Below are 19171 nucleotides of genomic sequence, written 5' to 3' on the forward strand. Positions count from 1 at the left end.
GCTGGAAGCCGCCCCCAGGTCTGCACCCCCCGGACACCGCCAAAAATTTTCACCCGAGGGGGCCCCCATTGCTGCCTGCGATCATAGGCGGGCGTTGGGGTCGGGGCCTCCGGCGCAGTTTCCCCCGCGCCTATGGGCGCGCTCCGCCGCCGCGGGGACTCCAGAGCCAGTGCTCCTTAACCCCTCAGCGCCCGGGCACGATTTAAGTGAGAGATGCTCGCCCACGCGTCCTCTGGACCAGGTCGCGCTCGAGCGAGGGACCTGGAGACGCATCGTGCCCGGACCCTGCCCCCGAGACGCTCAGCTCCAGGAGGGGAGGCGACTCAGACACCAGGCACACACAGTGACCGCGAGATGAGAAAGCACCGAGGAGGAAGGACTGAAGGAAGAGGCCCTGCTCTCGGAGGTGGCGTTTGAGTTGGGTAGTGGGGGATGACATAGGAGAGAAGAGGATTCCAGGCAGCAGGAAGACCAAGTGCTGAGGTTCGAGGTAAAAATTTCGTAAGGAGGCAGAACCATCCTTGTGGGAAGCTAGGTCTTAGGGGCCCAGATCATCACAGAAAATTTAGGTCCCTGAGAGTATATGAGAGCAGCCTGATTTCAGCCAGCAAACCCCTGGGCCAGAAGGGTGAAGTGGCTTGCGTGACGCTGCCCAGAAGTGGGTTCAGCAGGTCACTGTTTGGGAGGCCACTGAAGTAGCAGCAGTATCTCTTGCAAGTACACTTGACAGTGAAGCAGGAGTTGCAGGGAATTGTCTCCAGTAAGATCCCTGTTCAGAGCTCTGCAGACACAGGATGACTTGAAGAATGAATGGAGGGATTGGCTGGACCCAGCATCACTCTGGGGTGCACTGTGTATGACCCCTTCAGGGCCTGCTGTCGGTGAGTAAATGCCAAAAGAACTTGGGTGGTGCTAGGGAGCCACACAAGCCCTGGAGGCGACAGGTTTGTTGAGATTCGGATGGGAATGGGTCACAGGACTTGGAAAGCAGTGAATGACAGTGGCACCGGAGAAGAGTGTATCCTGCTCTGCTTTGAAATGACAATGACCTGCTTGCCTGACATTGCAAGCCTCTAGTCCCCTACATGTCATTGTCTTTGACCCTCATTTCCTTTGCACATGTTCCTTTGGAACACCTTCCCCTTTAGCCAGCCTGGCTCCTACTCAGGGGTCACTTCTTCCAGGAAAACTTTCCTGCCCCTGCAACTGAGAGCTAAGGCTTCTCTGACCTCAACCTCAGCCCAATCCTAGCCTGTCTGTTGAAGGAGTGAGCAGTGAGTGGTAACATTTACCAGAAGCTGTTTCCAGGAGAAGGGCATGGTAACCATGGAGGCCCAGGGCCAGCTGGTGACAGTGATTAATTCTATTTACAGCTAGTTGACTCTCAGGTGCCTGGGGACACCTTCAAAACTGCTGGGGCTGTGTATACAGTATACTAACAGATCCTGCCTGACTGTGAGGTGCAGAGGTGCTATTTCTCTCAGATAAGGAGGCATATTGGGGTCAGAGATTCCTGACCTTTTTTATAAAACACTTCTAGTAAATATTAAATAATTTTGCCACTTTTAAACAGTATATGATAAAGTGACTGATTTTAACTAAAAATATTTATATTCTATCTGTAGAGTATGAGAGATTATATTATAAAGCTCACTTAAAATTTTACATATCATTCATAATATATGAAAACAAATTTTTATTTTTCACATTTAACATACCTTTTAATGCATCTTAATTTTGTAAGGAAAATATGATTCGATGACCAATAAATATAAGAAATGATTATGTCATGATTTAGAGATCTAACAAACTTTATTGTTTGAAACTTGAACTTGAGCTAGGCATCTCCCAGCAGCCAGAGTGATTGTTTAAAAACTTTAGCCAGCTCATGTTGCTCTTACTTAAAACCTTCCAGAGGCTTTCCAGCAAATCCCAACCCACATACTGTGGCCTTCAGGGCCCCGCTTGCTCTGGCTCCTGCCTACATCTCTGAACTTACCTCTTTTCACTTTGTGAATAAAGCCTTATTCACAACACTAAAATCTCTGCCAGACACAATACTCCTTTGGCCCTTTGACCTGGTTGCTCTCTGTTCCTGCTGTTCTTCCTCCAGAATTCTTAGGTTCTTTCAGAAGATCTTCCCTCTTAACCCAATCTAAAATAGCTTCCATCCCAGTCAATGTCTGCAACATCACCTAATTGTCCTTCCTTTCAGAACATTTATCACTCCCAGAAAAATTAGGTTTTTGTGTTTGTTTCATTATTTATGATCTGTGTCTCCTACCAGGCTGGAAGCTTCAGGAGAACCAGGACCAAGTGAGCCTTGATCAGGCTCTGTCTTCAGCACCTGGAACAGGGCCTGGCACCCATTGAGGAGGTGATCAGTAAGTGTCCAGTGCTGTTGCTGTGATACCAAAAATATACAATGGCTTTCATGGCCCAATGCTTAGAAGTTTTTAATTCAACATTATAGCTCTTTTTAACTGAAAAATAATCATATGCACAGAGCCAAAAATTCAAACACTACAGAAATTAGCCTCTTTGCTCACACCTGCATATTGGTCAGGATAGGACAGGCTGTTTCTGTGGTCTATTACTTAATACTCTTCCTTAATAGCTCTCCTGGTCCCGAGTGTTGGTAAGCTCAGCTGGGCAAGTCTCACTTTCAGTCTCTCTCATGTTGTTCCAGCCACCACCACCAGGGCTGGCGCCATCTGAAGACAGAGCTGGGCTGCCTGCTACTGGTGGCTTACCCATTTGGCTGTCAGGAGATGCTGGCTGTTGGCTGGAAGGTCAATTAGAGCCAAGAACCAAAGCACCTATGTGTGGCCCCTCCATGTGGCTTAGGTTTCTTTTTTTTTTTTTTTTTTTGTCATCACCCAGATTTATTATTTATTTAGGAAACTATTTTTTAAAAAGGTAACATTATCAGTTTTTATGTTAACTGTATTTTAGTCTACTTTGATTATTTTTATTAATTATAAAGTAACTGATTAGAGTGCTTCAAATTCTATGACAGTAGATAAAACGTTTACTGCTCTAGTACAAATAAATTCCAAAAGATTAATATTTTTATGAAACATGGCATTATTCAGTTGAATATCAACACAGTTTTAACTATTTTTAAAAGTCATTGTAAATTCTTGCTAATTTTATGCTGTTTTCTAAGTCAATTGTGTTTTAAAAATCCTAAATAGGTTCATATGATATTATAAAACATACATAGCTGGGGGTTTTTTTTACTTATTTTTTTTTATTAAGGTATCATTGATGTATACTTTTATGAAGGTTTCACATGAACAACATTGTGGTTACTATATTTACCCATATTATCAAGTCCCACACACACCCCAATGCAGTCACTGTCCATCAGTATAATAAGATGCTACAGAGCATGTGGCTTAGGTTTCTTAGAGCAAAATGGCTAAATTCTGAGAAGAAGCATCCCAAAACAAGCAGTCCAACAAACAGTAAGAAAGCTGCCTGTCTCTTAAGGCTTGAGGCCAGTAACTAGCATAGCCTCATTTCCTCTGCATTCTGTTGGCCAAAGCAGTCATAGTCCAGCCCAGATTCCAGGACAGGGGACACAGACCTCAGCTTTCAATGAAAGGAGTGTCAGAATTTCTGGCCATCTTTAATCTACTACATGTGGTACCAAATAAACCTTCAAATCACAGTGGCTTAACACACAAAGGTTTATTTCTCTCACATCCCAGTGTAGAGTAGGCCAAGTTAATGAACTGTTCTCCTCCAGCAGTGATTCACACCCAAGCTGCTGCCACCTAGTATCATCATCTCAAATTCTTTAATCCCAACTGGGATCAGATGAGAAAGAGATTAAGGGAATGGGAATGGGAAGAACATTCACACTGACACTTAAGGGCCTTGAAACAATGTGACACATCTCATTGATGAGATCATATCTACTAGGAAGGTTGGGAAATGTAGTCTTCCCATGTTCCCTGGAAGAGAAAAATGAGTGTTGAACCCATCATTGTTGCTGACACACACCAACTTCCTAGTCTCCTTCTCTAGGAGCATCACCATTAACAACTTAGTGTGTATCCTTTCAGAAATATATGTGCATATACAAACATAAAAACATGAATGTAGCATTTACACACTGTTCCATTCATTGCTTCTTTATATAACAATATATTTTCAATACATCTTAGAAACTTTCCATATCAGAATATATAGATCTACTTCATTCCTTTCAAAGCTGCAAACCATTTCATTGTATGGATGTACTGTGATTTATTTAATCAGTCCCATATTGATAAACATTTAGGCTGCTTCCAGTTATTTGCTCTAATGTAGGAAAGATTTTCTATAAGTAATATTCAGAGTACATATATTAAATAGTTATCATCACAGTAATATCCAATTAGAAAATGTAGTAAAAATGAAGTCATTCACAACAACCACAAAAACTAATATACTCAGGAATATACATTAGAAAAAATGTATAAGCTGCGAATGAAAAACAAATTAATTTGAATGTTTGTATCAATTTATATTTAATACAATTTAATATCTTAATACAATCAATTAAATTAACTAAAGGACATAAAAGAATAACTGAATGGAAGAAAATATATAACATGTTTGGGGTTGGAAAGATTAAAAATAAAAATTTATACAAATTGTGAATTCATTATATTCCAATTGAAATCTCAATAGTATATCTTCTTCGTGGAACTTGACAAATTGTTTCTAAAATTCACCTCAAAAAAGAATCCCCAAGAAAAATAATTTAAAGAATGAGGAAAGACTATTATGTAAGGACAGTTAGAAAAAATCTATAGTTAGATTCCTTACATCACACTATGTGCAAAAGTAAGTTACAAAGGTATTATATGACATTATGACTTACAACCATAAAAATAATAAAGATATCAGAAACTAATTAGGATATTGTCTTAACCTGGAATAGGGAAGACTTTCCTAAACAACACACAAACCCCAGAAATCATAAGCGTAAAGGCAGATAATTTAACCACATCAAAATGTAAAATTTCCAAAAAGAAAAGACACCACACCCTATCAAAATTCCAAGAGCCTTTCTCACAGAAATAGAAATGCCAGCCCTCAAATTCTTATGGAATTGCAAGGGGCCCTAAATAGTCAAAACAATCTTGAGAAAGTGGAACAAAGTTGGGGGAACATCACACTGCAAGGTGTATTACAAAGCTACAAGAGTAGAAACAGTGTGCAGACATAAAGCTAGACATATAGGCCATGAGAATAGAACTGAGATCCAGAAATAAACCCATACATTTATGGCCAATTGATTTTTGACAAGAATGCCAAGTCCATTCATGGGAAATAATTACTTCTTCAACAAATGGTGCTGGGGCAACTGGAGTTTCATATGCAAAAGGATAAGTTGGACCCTTACCTCATACCACATACAAAAAATTAACTCAAAGTGGTTCAAAGACCTTAAGTGCTAAAACTATAAAATTTTTTAAAGAAGCTTTGGGGAAAACCTTCATGACTATGATTTCATGAATATGATACCAAAAAACACTGGAACAAAGGAAAACAGATTGAACTTCATCAAAATTAAAAACTTTTGTGCGTCAAAGGAGATGATCAAAAAAGTGAGAAGACAGCCTACAGAATAGCAGAAAATATTTGCAAATTTATATCTGATAAGGGTCTAGTATCCAAAATATATAAATAACTCCTAAAACTTAAAAGCAACAAAAGCAATCCAATTCAAAAAACGAGCAAAGAACTTGAATAGACATTTCTCCAAATAAGATACACTAAAGGCCAATAAGCACATGAAAAGGTGCTCAATATCCTTACTCATCAATGAGATGCAAATCAAACCCACAATGAGATACCACTGTACACCTACTAGGATGGCTGTAATAATTTTTTTTAATGGAAAAGAACAAGTATTGACAAGGATGTGGAAATAAATGGAAACCTCATGCTTTGCTGGTGAGAATGGAAAATGGTGCAGCCACTTAGAAAACAATTTAATGGTTTCTCAAAAGGTTAAACACAGAAATACCACATGACCTAGCAATTCCACTCCTAGGTGCATAGTCACAAAAATTGAAAGCAGGGACTTAAACAGATATTCATATACTCATGGTCATAGTAACATTATTCACAATAGCCAAAAGGTGGAAACCATTTAAGTGTCCATCAACAAAATGTGGTTTACAAACAGAATACTAATCAGCCATAAAAAGGAATGAAGTTCTGATACATGCTACAACATATATGAACCTTTAAAACTTATGTTACATGAAGTAAGTCAGACACAAAAGGACAAATATTGTATGATTTCACTTATAGGAAATATAATAGGCAAATTCATGAAGACAGAAAGTATAGATTCAAGTTTACCAGGGGATAAGGGAAGGGGGGAAGGAGGAATTACTGCTTAACGTTTACAGAATTTCTGTTTGGGATGATGAAACAGTTTTGGAAGTAGTGGTGATAGTTGTACAACATTGTGAATGTAATTAATGCCACTTAATTATACACCTAAAATTGTTAAAATGGACATTTTTATATTACATATATCTTACCACAATAAAACTCAAAAAAACGACACTGTGCACAAAGTAGAAAGGGAGGCAATAGATGAGGAGAAAATGCTTGCAATATATATAACAAATTAGTCAAATCCAGATGTACAGAACTTGCACAAGTCAACTAAAGAACAGAACACCCAGTATAAAACTGGGCAGCGACTTTTATCAGAAGAAAAAGAAATAGTCTACAAAAAATAAAACTATGCACAATGAGTGAAATGTAAGTTAAAATATGAATGAGAGGTCATTTTTTATGCCAATCACATCAGATTGGCAAAAATTAAGAAACTGAATAATATTCAGAGTTGGTGAGGGTGTGGAGAAATGGAGCTATCATTCCTGCTGGTGGAAGTGTAAATAAGTCTAACTTACTGGGAGGGCACTTTGGCCACAATACACACACACACACACACACACACACACACACACACACACACACACACAGACACACACTTTGGCCACAATACACACACACACACACACACACACACACACACACAGACACACACTTTGGCCACAATACACACACACACACACACACACACACACACACACAGACACACACTTTGGCCACAATACACACACACACACACACACACACACACACACACACACACACACACACACAGACACACACTTATCCTTGGACCCAGCAGTTACACTCCAGTGTATGACAGGATGAATGGTGGCATCTATCATGGTACTTCCACAGACGGAACTCAGTGTAATCCAAAGAAGGAGCTAGTAGATCTGGGTGTCCCAATATTGGAAATATAGGTCTGAAATACTTAATAATACTTCTTAAAAGCCAACAGGTTTATTTTTTATTTCTAATGTTTATATTTTGTTTCTAAATGAGAAGTGGTTCATACTGCTGTTTGCAAACAGTTTTCACAAATGACATCTGTGGGAGTTGTTGGCTTTATTCTTGGTACATGATAAGCCAAATGGGATGTGATCATCACATGTACTTTTTTCTTTCCTTTAGCTGTGGCTTTGCAGTCCTAGAGACATCTGGATATGCTGTGTATGAATTTTGATCGGATAAATACAAGAATCTGGTAATAATCATCTTGAGGCAAATTTATGTTTAAACCAATGGCTCACCAAAGATTATAAATTAAATAATATAGTACTAAAAATTAAATGGTTTAAAGATGTGAAAGGGTCAGAGCACTCAGGGTTTGAGGGAAGTGAGTTCATCTGTGCTAATGGGATCCTGGGATCCCAGCCTTCCCTACACACCACATGCTTGCACTATTGACTATTTCTTTAAAGGGAAAACAGTTTTGGGGATGGGGTAAACTGAAACTATAACCACCAAGGGGAGAAACTTGGGATCTGGGCACCATTCAGCATGGACTATGTGAATGATGCATTGAAATGGGCAGGAAAGGGGAAGATGACCCCTCTTTATTTTCTAAGAAGTCAGGTCAAAGTTTTGTGAATAAGAGGAATACAAACTTCTTCAGTAGATGAGGTGTGGCAGAGGTGGTATGGGATGAAGTGGCAAGAGGGTCCTTCACAAGTAAGTTCAATCTTCAAGATGTTGAAATGTATTTGTTTTCAGACATGTTTGAGAGAGAACCGGGCACAGCCTGGAAGGAAGCTTCCTGCACGGTATTCACCCTCCTTCCCAGCAGCAGTGCCTCTCCACAGAGCTCAGTGATGGCAGATGTCTGTGAAACTCCCAAAACACTAGAAGGCACTGGGGACTGGATGGGGCTTCACTCACATTGCAAGAGCACACCATGAGAGAGGAGGAGAAAGAAGAGACAGGTGGAATCTCCTCTGCAGCTTCCTCCTTCAGGTCCTACTTTCATTGAAGGGCCAGAAACAAAGGGCAGAGTAATACAGGCCCTGTTTCTACCTGCAAACCACAACCCCGCGCCCAACACCCCCCCTTTTCTCCCAACTTTTTAAGGTTTTAGGATGCTGACCTATGTGAAAAGCAGCTAATTTAGTGTAATGCAGTTTAAGGACAGTGGGTGAAGAGGTACCTGCCCCCACTGAGGAGTGTCCCCACCCATTTCATGATCAGAGGTGGTCACTGTCTAGTTCTTACTTAGAACACAGGAGTGAAGAGTGCTTGCCAAAAAAAAAGTTCAGTTTTTGACACACTTGGAATCAACCAGAATCAGATGTCCCAGAGACAGGAGAATGGCCTGAGCTGGAGGTTCAGGAGTTATCAGCATATGGATGGAAGTGAATGAGGTCATCTGAAGAGAGTATGCACAGTTAAGATAGGGCCTCTGACAGAACCCGGAGGACACCAGCATTTCAGGTTGTCTTAGCCCAGTCACCCAAAGACCACCAGGGACAAATCCATAGTCCAGCAAAGTCAGGTTTATTGACCTATTGCTATGAGGAAAACAACATGCCAGAAGAACCATAGGGTGTCCCACCAAATGCAAAGAAAAAAAGAGAGTTATTACCAGATTTGAGCAAGACATGGAATTAGGTGAAATTTAAATGAAGCAATATTCTGACAGCTGAGAGCAAAGCAGCAGCTGAGAGTAAAGGGGCTGATACCAGGTCTGGAGTGCTAAGTGGACCCAGGGTCATGTTTTCTTGGAAACAATAAAGTTAAGACAGATGTGGAATATTATGTTCAGAAATACCTATCTAAATCTCTTCACCTGGGTTGTAAATCCTGTCTGCTTAGTGAATTAGTTCCTCCAGGCAAGAGTTTCATCTTACATAATTTCAAACAACAAAGTTTCTGATAGTCTATGATTTTAGAAAACAAAGTTGCTCGGTGTCTAAGAAGGGAGTGGGTTGTTAAGATATTTTATAGCTGCAGTATGTCCTTGGTAAAAACAATATCTCCTGTTAATTTTGCAGCTGGCTTTATCTGTGTCTATTATTCCAGCCTGATGAACAGTAGGGCAGATTTTTACAGACCCAACTAATTTTTAGGTTTTCTAGGGTCAAACAATGGAGGAGGAATCTGCAAAGACTAAGAGTAGTGAGTAGGTAGGAGTCAGTCAGTTTCAGGAAGCAGGAGGTGATTGTTGTTGAACCCTAAGAGGTCTAGTTTACTGTGCTGCTGTACAATAGGGTAACCATTAGCTGCACCTAATTATTTAAATGTATTAAGTGATTTTGAAATAAATTCAATAAAATAAAAAGTTTTATTCCTCCAGGGCCCTTAGCCACATGTCAAATGTTACGACAGTGCAAATGCAGAACATTTCCATCATAACAGAAAGTTCTATTGAACCGCATGGTAAGAGAACTGAGAGTGCCAGGCGACTGTGACCCCCGTGAGCACAGTCTCCAAGGAGTAATGGGAGTGGAAGCCATGTAGGAGGTGCAGAAAGGTAGTGAGTAGTCTTTCCAAAACTAAACCATAACAACGTCCTTCTCCTATGACAGCTACCGTGTAACTCCTGCGTGCCTGAAGCCACAAATGTGCCTCAGGCTCAGATCCCTTGGCTCCTCAGCTTCCCCGCGTTTACCTGCCAGCACAGACCCACAAGCTCCATCCCCCAACACTCCCCGGATCCTTGTTCTGCGGCTCAGGCTCTTGGGCTTCTGGGACGTGTAGTGTGGACGGCGTCGCAACTCTTTCAATATTCTAGCCGCGACCTAAAAGTCCCATAAGGCAGTGCGCGGGGTGTCTCCGTTGAGGAGCCCTGGAATCGTCCCCGGACGTTTAGGGAGCATGCCTGAGGCGCTGGGGTACCGGGGAGGATGGCGACCGCGCTGTGCCTCCTCCTGCCACTCCTGAGTTCTCCGCCCCTCCGGAGACCCCTCAACTGCTGCGAGGCCGACGGAGGCACCAGGGAGTGTGGGGACAGCGTGGCCACACTCACTAGGGGACTTGGGGGTAGCGTCTGACCGCGAGCAGCCGGAGGGCCTTTGGGCGGCCCCCGGAGGGAAACTCACGCCCAAATACCGGGCCTCGCGCTTCTGTAAACTCCAAAGAGCGCCTGCGCACACGGAGAGTCTCGGGATCAACTTTTGGGGACGCTTTCAGAGGAGATAACAGTGCTGAGTAGAAATGGAACGGAACAGTCGTCATTCTGTTGTCCTTTCTCTTATGGTTTGCAAAGCACAGCCCCCTTCTTTGACTCTCGTAATTTGATCCTCAAATTAAGCAGTCCTATTACAAATGAGGCGACGGGTCAGACAAAGACAAAGGCATACAGCCTGAGTCTTACTTAGCATCACAGAGTATGAAGGACCAGCGCAGGAGAAGAGTTCAGGACTCTTGCCCAGGCTCTGCCTCTGACTTGCTGTGAGACCTTGGGTATTCTGTTCCCTTAGGAACCTAAGCCTACGCATTTGTAAATGCAAATAGGTTTTGGGGAGGATCGAATGGTATCCAGAATTGAAACTAAATTCCCAGTCTATGAAGGCAAAATTATTATAGTCAGGTGATTGCAGATTGAAGAGCCCATTTCCCCATTTTACAAATTGCAAAACTGAAGGCCCCAGAGGGGCAGGAGCTTGCCTCAGGTCTCAACAGTCTTGTTAACGAGGGCTAAAGTCCAGCTCTGCCTTTGGGCCTAGAGCCCTTCCCCACACCCCAAGTATCAGTGTCTTTGTTGGATACAGTTGAATACAGTTAGAGATTGATTTCTCTGCGGGCCTGGGGAAGTCCCTGTTCTCAAGCCTTCTCCTACCCTACCTGGGTCTAATCGGAGAGGGCCCTGCTCTGCTTGTCATCTGGAGAATGCTGGAGAAAGAACACAGTGTTGCTGGAAGTATACAGACACTGCTTCTCCGGACAGCAGCCCAGGTAAGGGAAGGAGCCGAGGTGTGACAGATGAGGGGCAGTACTAAGGGGACAGACCCTGAATGGAAGTGGGAAGATGTTGGACTATTTCTAGCCTGGGAGGAATTGGGCACTCAGGTGACTCTGGCTGGACCCAGTGGCAGCTGGAGGTGATATCTGGGCTAGCTGAGTGATGAGGAGAGGAAATGATACACACTGAGCTGAGACTGTAGGAGCCACTCCCCTAGCCAGGTGGCACCATGAGCACACCATACCACCTCCAGGACCAGGGAGCTGCCCACCAGGGAAGTGAAATATCTTTGTTCCCTGTGGTAGTGGAGCTGGGGTGTACCCAGCTATTTCTCTATGGGGTGCTCTTAGGTTCTGGAGAATGGGAGGGAAAGGGCTGGGAGCCCCCAAGGTCTGGGTACAGATGGAGTCTTCTCAGGCAAATCATAAAAGGCGAGTGTTTGTAGAAGTAGAAAGCTAAGATCCTCCACACTTCCAGGTAACTACTTTTCTGGGCCTTATCATCTCTGTTTTCAGCAGGGGAAACAGGCTAAAAGAGGAAAGGACTCTCTTAAGGACACACAAGGAGTTAGGGTAGAACTGAACTGGAATAGGGATCTTTCCATTACATGGCAGTGATCAAACATCTTCATCAAACATTTATTGAGTGTCTAATGTATACTCTAAAAAGAGCTACCTTGGGGTGGCAAACAGAAGCCAGGATTGCAGTCAGATCTGACTTTTAACCTGCTCTCCTAGTGACTTACACTGTGACCCCTAGCAAATCACCATCCCTCTCAGTGCCTCAAATTGTAAAGTGGGGGTGGTAAGCTTTATCGAGAGCTGTCTCAAGGTATAACTATGAATTAAATAAGTGCACAGAACAGCACCAGGCACGTGGTATGTGCACAGTAAACATTAGCCACTGCTGTTACTTGTGAACGCAAGCTGAGGCCAGCTGCAGTCAGGGTTTCACTAGAGACAGGCAGAGGCAGGTCTGCTCAACTCCTGGATACCTCCACTCAGTGCCATGGGAGCCTGCACTTCAAGTTGAGGGGGGGACTCATATACTTATTCTGTCCTCTGGCACTAAGAACCTAGCAGAGAACAGGTGCTTCAAGTGTTTACACCTCCACATTGCAACACGATCCCTTTCCCCACAACCTGAGGTCCAGAGTTAAGGTGATTTTTGCTTAAAGTTGCACATTACAGCCCTAGACAGTCATACCAGAACCAGACCCTGGGCTCTTTCCAGCCCCTACAGGGTGTGGGGTCATAAATAACCCTTCCTCTCTGTAGGGTAGATGTCCAAAAAGGCTGACAACAGGGGCTTGAGCAAAAACCTGGAAGACAGGGAGAAGCCTGCGTGGGAGACAGGACCTGACATCAGATACCCAACCCCAGACCACCCTGTTTGAAGATGGAGGTCTCACCCAGTGGTAATTTCAGCTCTGGTCCAGGCTTCTGTAATGGAGGTCTGGTTCAAATCCCTTGTTTATAGAAGAGGAAAGAAGTCCAGAGGGGCCAATAACTCACCAAGAGCCCCACCAAGGCAGGAGTGAGTCTGGGCCAGAGCTCAGGTCTTCAGACACTAGATCAGGGCTCTGCCTGGCAACCAGTTTGGAGGGAGCAGGGTGTGGGTCCATCTCTCCTTAGCACTGCCACCTTGGTCCTGCTTGGAGCCAGTCCCCAGTGTGACCAACTGGATGGGCTCTGGCCAGAGTGTGGCAGCATGGAAGTGGGTGTGGAGAGAGTTAAGGGGAGGCAGAGTATAGGAGCTGGTGAGAGAGAAGCGCATAGCTGAGATGAGGTGGCAGATTGGGGAGCTCTCTGTGGTGTGGTGGCTGCTGCAGGATTCTAGGGACTTATTAATCAGTCTGAGGCAGCAGAGGATAAAAATACCATGGGAGCACACTCCTGGAGGAGGGGAGCAAAGCAGATTTAGGAATGAGTCACAGAGCTCAAGCCCTAAATTTAGAAGGTGCTGAAGGAGGCAGCCTCCCCCGGGGGAGCCCTGTGGAGATGCCTGCGGACGCGGCACACGGGGGGCCTCAGGGCAGGGGGTAGTGGTTGGCAGGAGCTGCCTGCACAGCAGCACCCTGTGATCAGGAAACAGCCATTCTGAGTTGCTGCCTAGGCATTTTACAGTATTTACAAGCCTGCTCACACAGAGTCTGGACATTTAGAAGGATGAGTTTAGGACTTCCACCACAGATGTCTACTTTGCTTTTCCCAGGGCACTTTTAAAAATGGCCACTCACAGTATATACAGAGAAGACAAGTAATGATTCTATAGCATCTTACTACACTGATGGACAGTGACTGCAATGGGGTATGTGGGGGGGACTGATAATAGGAGGAGTCTAGTAACCATAATGTTGTTCAAGTAATTGTACATTAACCATACCAAAATAAAAAAATAATAATAATAAAAATTTAAAAAGCTAAAAAAAAAGGCCATTCAGAGTGGAGCCCATGAAAAATTAAGTGACCTCAGCCTCAATCATCTCATAAGTAATAGGTGCTTGCTTTCTTGCCGTCTATCTCCAGCTCACTAGTGACCTGGGACAACAAAGGATTGCCCTTCCCCCAGCTCAATGTGCTGGTTCTGGAATCTGTAAGTAATAAATCTTGTGACTTTACTTCCTTTGTGTGAGTGTATTGAAACTGTGCCTTCAATCAAAGGGGCCCATAATTTTCACTTTTGCAAAGTGGGATCTCAACTGCCAGTGGAGCTACCTGCTGACCCCATGTGCATGGCTGGTACCTCCTCATTCAGTAGATTGTAATCTGCATATTCTTGATATACCAGCTCCAAGTTTTCCAATTCATGCCCATGGAAGCTAAGCCAGTCCTAGGCCCGTTCCAGGTGTGGATTTTGGCTCCAGAATAAACCCTGACCCAGGGCAGAGCCTACAGCCACATTCTCCAACAGTCCTTCACTTGATCATGGGAACAAGGCCCTGGAGTGTGGACATCTCAGCTCTGCTCTGCCCGCTGCCTGGGCATGGTCAGGGTGATGTCCTAGCATCTAGTTGGACATCTGTGGATGCAAGGAGTGAAGGCCTTTTGAGTGCTTTTGCATGAAGGCCTCCCAAAATGGACCCATCCAGACCTTTAGCAGCTGTTTGGAATTAGAGGTGAGAGAATGGGACAAGATGCCATAGTGCTCGCCTTTACTTTACTTTTACTCTCAGCCTCCAGGCTACAGATAACTCAGGCTGTTTCTTTTCCTCCAGGTCAGGAGAAGAGGGAGGTATTACTTCCAGATCAAGGAACAAAGATACAGGAAAGAAGCCATGCTTTGGGGACAGGTGCCAGGCCTGTGGGTAAGAAGGCATTATTTGAGCACTCACTGCTTGCCAGGTACCGTGCTAAACACTCCACATGCAGGAACTCACTTCAGCCCCATTGCAACAATGTAAATCCGACTAGTATACTCATTTTAGAAAGTAGAGAACTGACACAGAGATGTTTAGTTACTTGTTCTAGATTACACAGTAAGAGATTCTAACCCAAACAGCCTGGCTCCCTGGCCCAAGCTCTTAGCTATTATACTAGACTGCTGAGCAGAGTAATTCACTGCATCTGTCCTGTCTCCTCTCCTGCCATTCCCTCCCCACCCTTCAGTCCCTGCATCCTAAAGCCCTGGCAACCAGTTTGGAGGGACAGGGTGTGGGTTCGTCTCTCCTTCCCACTGAGGAATTGTCCTCAGGGTCTGCAGGGTCCTGTGGCCCAGGGCAACCCCCAGGCTTGGGGGAAAGGAAAGTCTAACAATATCCCCTCACCACAACTGACCCTGCTGAACTTCACAATTCACCAAGCCCTCCCACACACCTCAGCCCGGTGGGGAGGCACCTGGAGTACCATCACTTAGGTAAACAGGCCTAGAGAGTGCAGGGCTTACCCACGGTAGGCAGAACCACGGGGACACCTCTTTGGGAGGACCCTGGCCCAGATGGCCACCACCCACCTCTGTGTGCTGGGGCCCCCTCCTGATGATGTCTAGTGAGCACTGCCGCCTGCAGGAACCCGGTTCGATTGCTGGGTCAATGTAGCCTTCCAAAAGCCTTGGAGTTTCCTGTCAGAGCCTCCTGATCTATCTGCCTGACCCTAGGCTCTCCCCTTGGCTCTGCTCAGACAGAGTGGTAGTGGGGGTGGAGGCATCTTTGTGTGTCTTCAGGAAGGACAAGGTTGTCTAGCCCTTCTTCTACCAGGACTTCTACCAAGAACTACAGCCCTGGGATGATAAGAGCCGTTTCTGGCAGTGCACACAACTTCCTTCTTTTAGTTTCTTCTTATTTTTAATTTCAAAGATGGGCCCTCAGTACTCTAACTCAGAACAATTTCCACCTCCAGAAATAAGAGGAGCCTCTGGGGAGTGCTTAGGGTCACCTTTTGGATGGCAGGAAGGGTCAGGGGACCCCTAAGCCCTTAGGCTATTATTGTTCCTGAGGAGAGAGGCTCCTCTGAGAGGCCTGTTGGGGAGCGTGGACCTTCCCAGGGCAGTCTGGCCCAGTACAACATGACTTTCCCTACATTCTTTCAGCCCCATGCCCAGGGGACCACATTTAGGGGCACCAAGGATAGGTAGTGTTTCTTACTGTGTCTTATTTTCCTATCTCTCAAATGGGCCTAATGGTCCCTGCCAGACCTTCTACCCAATGTTGTGAAGGTTGGATAAAATTAGTATGAAAGACTCGTACGCTGGGTCTGCAGGGTCCTGCGCCCAGGGCAACCCCCAAGCTTGGGGGGAAGGGAAAGGGGGAACTTCACATAGAGGATATGCACAGCCGTGGCATGCATACACATGCTTGTGTGCATGCGTGTGTGTGTGCATGCATGCACCTGCACTGCCTGACTTGGGTGCCATCTGTGCACTCCCAGGTAGACAGGGCCTTGAGGCTCGGTGATACGGGTGTGGCAGTGCCTCAGTTGTAAGGCTGCTAGATTTAGCAAATATTTGGGTCATATTTATGCTAAAAATGATTCCTTGCTTATTTGAAAGTCAAATTTCACTACACATCCTGTGCCTTATCTGGCAACTCTGCTTCCATGCTCTGGGTGACATGTGTACCTGTGTTGGGCTGGTCACGCACGAGACTGAAATGGTGTGGTTGTGTGGGACTATGACAGAACATCAGTGTGATGGTGACACTGTCACCAGGAGGAGTGAGGCTGTGGGTGACTCTGTGCTTCTCTGTGACACCCCCAGGTTCTAGCATCTCCCTTAGGGCAGGGTTTGGACTGTTTGCTCTGTGAGGCCCAGCAGGGGTAGGAGACCCGCCCTGGGCAAACAATTAGATCCGCCTCTAGTTGGGACTGTGATGTGAGCCTGTTCTCACCAGCTATCATACTGCAAAGCGCAAGTCCTCTCTAGGCTGTCAGCTCTGGGGGCCTCAGAGTGCTCTGTCCTGGTTTCCTTCCAGAGGGGCCTCTGGAACCACCTCTCTACTCTGCTGCTTCCTGGTGACATCACATAGGTCACTGATGAGTCTTCTAGAACAGTGCCCCCAATACACTGTCTTGCTTCCCTAGGCAACCTGGGAATTTTCTCCACCCAAACTGGCAGGCTGAGTTACCCCTGAGGAGGCGGCAAAGGGAGAAGGGGCCAGGGTGTGGCAGTGGGGGCTTTCTCCTCATTTTCCAGAAGGAAGATGGAGGCAGCCATCTGTCTGTCCGACTAGATGGTGAGTAGAAGGGAGCACCCACGAGCTAGTCAAGACTTGGTGGCCTCTCATTGTCCAGGATACTAGGCAGGGCAGGGGCTGAATCGAGGCAGAGAGAGGGTGGTGACTGTGCCCAGGTCACTCCCAGGGTAGTGAAAAGGGTGGCATATAATGGGGAGCAGGCGTAGAGCCTTGAGTTAGGAGCTGGGAGACCCTAGGTTCTTATCTCTGCTTTGTCCCTGCTAGTTGGGCCTTTGTTTCTTCATCTGTTTGGTGAGGGGCTGGGGCCAGATGACATTAGTCAGAGGGTCTTTTGTTTAGATGGGGCCACAGTGGGGGAATTGAGGGGAATGTTAGGTCATGAATAGCTCCAGGCAGGTGCCCTGACCCCTGCTCTAGCAGCTGCCAGGGGACAGTGAGCACTGTCCAGACGACCTCTACCCACATCCCAGGAGTCACAGTCCTGAGATACTAGGATCCCCATATGGGCTCTGGCTTGTTTTGTGATTCAGCAGTGTCCCTGTGCCTCGGGTGGCCTTAACTATCTGTGAGGGACATGTGTTAAGCCCCAGTGCTTGCTCAGCACCCTGGGTAATGATTCCTCACATTCCCATGACCTCTCTCAGTTTGCTAAGCACCTTTTCCTTCTCGTTCCACACCCACTCTGACTCCAGCTTGGTGATGCCCCATCCTGGGAGGCTGGACCCACTTCCTGGGGAGGTACCCTGTGGCTGGGGCAGGGGATTACAAGGGGCGGAGCAGGGTCACTCTTTGCCAACCTTTTCCACTGTTAATCTTCTGTGAGAATCTTAACAACCATCATATCAAGATGTTACCTTAACACTTTTTATTGGAAACTTGCCATTTTTGGACAGTGTATTCTTCCCTATGTACCCTCCCCCCAACCAGTTACATTTTTAGTTACTTATTTTTGCGGTGAAACTGACACATGTACAACTCTTTTTACTGCAGTAAATCTCAGAGAATAGGTATTATTCTAGATGCAGAAACTGAGGCTCAGAGAGGATATGTCACTTGTTCTTGGTCACAGAGCTAGGCAGTGGTGTTGTTAGGCTTTGAACCCAGGTTCATAGACCCTTTGCATTGCCAGGCTATGGGAAGGAGAGAGAGTCCTAGATTGAAGTCCTAGAATTTCTTTCCAGACTCTTTCCCCCAGACTCCCTTCTCCCAGCCCTCCTAGGCTCACTCTTCTGCCCTTCTCTCTGCTGCTTAGGGGTGTTTGAGACAGGATATGAATCTGCTTTGATCCAGCTGTGTTTGGGAGGCCCTCATGAAGCCCTGAGCCAGAGATACCTAAATTCTAGGCCAGGTGGAGTGCTTACATGGAAAATTAATGATGAGTAGGATGGGGAGTGTTGCCCTTCTGCCTACCCACTGGTCAGCTAGCCTGGCCTGAACCCAGGACCCAGGACTGAGCCCAGGGTACAGCCATCTGAGCATAGAGGTACCAGGTCACCTACCTCTTCTGACCCAAGACCCAAAAGATTCATGCTTGGATAATCTGTTTGGAGTTGAGTGATGGTTTGGTTTCTGCCATCTGTTCTTCCCTGAGTTTGTGTCTCCCTCAGACCGGCAGCTTTCTGGAGATGGGGAAGTCCTTCTGTCAATCTGCCCTTATTGCTACCTCCTTCTATCACCCCAGTGTTATCTCTTTTACCCTGTACTGAAACAAGCATAAAAGGTTTACGCCCTAGGGCCTGCTGTCTGCTGATATGTGTGTTATCCAGGCCCTAAGAAGGCAGGAGTCACCAGGCCAATGTTCCCATCCCTTTTCCTCATGGCAGGTCCCAGAGGCTATAGGTCACTACATACCCATCTTTGGGTCTCCCACCAGCCTGGGTGTGAGGCTGTCAGATAAAACCGTTGAGGCTGGTAGAGGGGCAGTGATCTGCCGAAAGTTGGGGTGGAGGCAGAGGAGGTACATAGCAGACAGCCAGAGCCCAGGCCTCCTGAGCCCAAAGCCAGCCCCCCTGTCACCCACTCCATTGTCACCACCCATGCCATTAAAGAATGTGGCATAGAAGGTACAGGGGTGATTATCTGACTATGCCCCACCTACCCCCAGATCCCATCAGCCTCATGGGAACCTGCAACTTATTTTATAGGATTTACTTTACAGAATGCCCCTGGGGTCATTTGCCCTCAGAGCTCCCTGCTCGCCCCCACTCACTTATAAAATTGGGCCTTTT

The 19171-nt window shown here is 45.6% G+C and overlaps 1 long non-coding RNA gene across 1 annotated transcript; it reads left to right on the forward strand.

Moving 5' to 3' along the window:
* Positions 1 to 272: 272 nt before the first annotated feature.
* LOC118914122 (uncharacterized) lies at positions 273 to 14640 on the forward strand. The gene is made up of 5 exons (XR_005025487.2): positions 273 to 406; positions 2288 to 2384; positions 8131 to 12731; positions 13843 to 13909; positions 14532 to 14640. It is a non-coding gene; the product is annotated as an uncharacterized LOC118914122 (long non-coding RNA).
* The last annotated feature ends 4531 nt before the right edge of the window (positions 14641 to 19171 follow it).

Source organism: Manis pentadactyla, chromosome 9 (genome assembly GCF_030020395.1).
Source record: "Manis pentadactyla isolate mManPen7 chromosome 9, mManPen7.hap1, whole genome shotgun sequence".
NCBI lineage: Eukaryota > Metazoa > Chordata > Mammalia > Pholidota > Manidae > Manis > Manis pentadactyla.